The 4,029-nt window shown below is 38.9% G+C and overlaps 1 pseudogene; it reads left to right on the top strand.

Moving 5' to 3' along the window:
• Nucleotides 1-2,716: 2,716 nt before the first annotated feature.
• Nucleotides 2,717-3,124, top strand: LOC143690271 (large ribosomal subunit protein eL32 pseudogene; annotated as a pseudogene).
• Nucleotides 3,125-4,029: the final 905 nt, after the last annotated feature.

Genomic DNA, 4,029 nt, shown 5'->3' with positions numbered 1-4,029 from the left:
AGGAAAGCTCTGGAAACCCTACCGTCTACCTTAGCATTCAGTTCTGCAGCAGTATTTATTTCTTTTGTCTGATACTTAGACTAAATGGAATTCACTAGACTGTTGCATTATAACCACGTATCAAAACAAACAATTGGTGCCTTGACAGGAGGATATAAACATTAAAGAATTTTACATCCATCTTATTTGGGACTTGCATCAAGACAAGGAGCTCCTTTTACATAAGACCAGGAGCTCAGTTAAAATCCCTTGAGAGTAACTGAGATTATAATCAATGACCCACCCTTATTTCCATCTTATTTTATTTTCAACTGAGAAAGAAGAACTGAAATTCTTTGTCAGAATCCAATTGTCCTGAAGAAACAAATTGTTAAAATTCAGAAGAAAAATGCCAATAGAATTGAATTTCTAAAATCAAGATCCTGTTCAGTCACACTGCAAGAGAGGAGTCTCAGACCCTGGAAGCACATAATCTGGACTCCAGTGTAAGGGAAAATGTCTCATACGTCATAGAGTTCATTGAAGCATAACTGCCAGTTTAATGACTTTGTCAACCCTTGTTCCATCCCCACTGTTCATTGGGACAAAAATAGAGTCATCATGGGGAAAAGCCTGCAAGTTTTGCAGGACTTACATTATCATCTTCAAGGGTAGTGGGAAAATGCATCATAAATTATAGAAGGAAAGGCCAGTGTAGATTTTAGAAAATGACAAATTTAAGTTAACTATAGGAAGAGGTTGTGAAGAGAGATCACATCAGGGGAAGAGTGGGCATTATGGACAAATTAGCAAGGAAGTCCATTGTAAAGTCCATCCAAAGAAGTGATGTATTACTCAATGAGGTTTTCACCATGAAATGGAGAAAGTAACATCAAGTTCTTCTTCTTGTAGGAGGAAAACAGTAATGCAAAAGCCCAAAGTATCCCTAGTCTCCACTGGGATTAGAAAGGAAGTACATGCCTAATTCTAATTACTTTGACATTTTCAGCAGACCCAGTCCATTTTTAGGTGAACCTTGGCTTTATCAATTTCCTATAATAAGGGAAGGAAATTGGACCCTATAATAAGGGAAGGAAAGTAAAAAGACATTCACAAGACGGTCCTCCTGTTAGCACATCTGAAAGTAGAAGACCTCAAGTAGCTGTAATTATAAATCAACCCAACTTGAATTATCATCAGCATATGCCCTTCAGAACTGAATACACCCATTAGCTACCTCAAGAAAAGCAAGTTTTCAGAAAGAGGGAACAGTCCTCTAAAATAATCAAACCATTCAATTGTTTGTTAAATATTTATTAAACACCTACAATATGCCAAGTACTATGACTTCAGCAAAATCCATTCTAAGGATACCTAGAATATTTTATTCAGGATTATTAAACTTCAGAGGGAATCATAGATCCCTTTGTTTAATGAAAAAGCTTATGGGCCAACCCTTTAAAAAATGCATATATGATTTTAGTAGGTTGAACTGTGCCTCCTCAAAAGACCTGTCCAAATCCTAACCTCTGGTACCTATAAATGTGACCTTATTTGGAAATAGAGTCTTTGCGGATGTAATTAAGTTAAGGATCTTGAGATGAGGATTTAGGGAGGGCACTAAACAAGGCAATGAGTGCCATTATAAGGGACAGAAAAACAGAAGACACAGAGAGACAGAGAAGATAGCCATGAGAAGACAGAGGAAGAGATTGTACCTATATTGCCACAAGCCAAGGAATGTCAAGAGTTGCTGGACACCACTAAAAGCTAAGAGAGAGGCATAAAACAGATTCACTCTCAAAGCCTTTAGAAGAATTCAACTTGCTGAAAGCTTGATTTCAGGCTACTGGCCTTCAGAAAAGTGAGAAAGCAAATTGCTGCTGTGTTAAACCACCTAATCTGTGGTAATATGCTATGGCAGCCCTAGGAATCTATCCAAAGCATTTATAGATGGTATTTCACTTAGAATTTCACACCCTGTACACAGATTCCCCAAGGGACCAAGAAGTCCAGGTTAAGAACATTGGAATTAGAAGAGGTCCAGGAGGACTAAAAGGACATTTGAAAGAATTTTGAAAGTGTGTCACTTGTAGTAAAGTTCAAATAGGAATATTAAGATGAGTGATGAAATGCATCTCTTCAACTAGTTGAGAAGCAGCTAAATCTATATAGCCTCATAGGTGGGTGTTTTAGTCCGAAAGCTGCCAGAATATGATATACCAGAAACAGAATGGCTTTTTAAAAAGGGAATTTATTAAGTTGCAAGTTTACAGTTCTAAGACTGTGGAAATGTCCAAATTAAGGCATCCAGGGAAAGATTCCTTGGTTCAAGAAGGCTGATGATGCTTGCCTGCCAGGCCAGAGGACCCGGGTTCGATTCCCGGTGTCTGCCCATGTGAAAAAAAAAAAAGAAAGGCTGATGATGTTCAGAGTTCCTCTCTCAGCTGGAAAGGCACATGGTAACTTCTGCTAGCTTTGTCTCCTCATTTCACAAGGCTTCCTTGGAGGCATCTTTCTTCTGCTCCAGAGGTCTTTGGCTCTGTGGACTCTGTTGGTTCTGAAGATTTTTCCAAAATGGATCCCTCTTAAAGGGCTCCAGTAAGCAACCCCACCTTGAATGGGTGGAGACACATCTCCATGGAAACCATCTAATCAAAATTACCAGCCACAGCGTTCCTTCCCTCTCTTTCTCAACACTACCCATGGTGGTAGCAACCATCTCCTACCTGGCATCATGGCTGCCTTTAGACCCCTTGTGAAGCCCAAGATTGTCAAAAAGTGGATGAAGAAGTTCATCCAGCACCAGTCAGACCGATATGTCAAAATCAAGCATAACTGGTGGAAACCCAGAGGCATTGACAACAGAGTAAGGAGAAGACTTAAGGGCCGGATCTTGAAACCCAACATTGTTTATGGGAACAACAAAATAAACAAAGCACATATTGCCCAATTGCTTCCGAAATTCCTGGTCCACGATGTCAAGGAGCTGAAAGTGCTGCAGATGTGCAACAAAATCTTACTGTACTGAGATTGCTCACACACTTCCTCCAAGAATCGCAAAGCTATCATGGAAAGAACAGCCCGGCTGGCCATCAGAGTCACCAACGCCAATGCTCAGCTGCGCAGTGAAGAAGACGAATAGACAGCTCTTGTGCAAGTTTTATTTGTGTGAAATAAAACTGTAAAAAGTCTGCCATCTGGTATACCACCCCCCAAAAAACAAAACAAAAATTATTACCCACAGTTGGGTGGGTCACCTCTCCATGGAAACAATAAAAGAATATCCCACCCAGCAATATTGAAGGAGAATTAAAGGACATGGCTTTTCTGGGGTACTTAATAGCTTCAAATGTCACAGTGGGTGATTATAATTTATCATCCAAATCAGGGTATAGAGTGAAAAGGAGCACTATTATTAGTTATCCTGTGATAACAGGCTTATATAAACCAAGGCTATCTGAAGCAACTAGGACATAAGTTAAACCTTCATATAGGGAAAATTCAGAATCAAATGATTGGATGGAGAAAAAGTAATAGGCAGAAATGGCTCAAAACAAGAAAGGGCTTTCTTACGGTAAGAATCCAACACCTCACTAGATCTGCTTTAGTAGAAGGATACTGGGTAATCACTAGGTGGAAAATGTTAAGGGGACAGCCCTGAAGATTAGAGAGATCTCTGGAGTCACTTCCCATTCTGAGGTTAAATATTCTATAATCTTGGTCCAAAGTTGAAATTAACCGTTTTGAATAGACACTCCTGGAAGGACGAATTATTTATTCTGGAGTCCCTCAAGAACTGATTTTAAACTTCGCCTCTTAAAACTTGGAGAATCCAAGTTTTAAGGTCTTAGCAAATATATCCAACTACCTTGAGCTACAGTAATATTTATTTCAAAGAATGGTTGTGAAGGGTGAGTATCAAAACATATACAAATTCAGCAGATTGTAAGGCATAATATTCAATCAAAAAATGAAAATTACTTTCACTCTAGTAAAACCCTAAATACTTAACCACAACATTTGGTTTTGTTGGAGTAATTGAATTAA

This window comes from Tamandua tetradactyla, chromosome 7 (assembly GCF_023851605.1).
Source record: "Tamandua tetradactyla isolate mTamTet1 chromosome 7, mTamTet1.pri, whole genome shotgun sequence".
In the NCBI taxonomy this organism is placed as follows: domain Eukaryota; kingdom Metazoa; phylum Chordata; class Mammalia; order Pilosa; family Myrmecophagidae; genus Tamandua; species Tamandua tetradactyla.
Note: the sequence above shows the minus strand (reverse complement) of the source record. Positions and strands in the feature narration are given on the sequence as shown.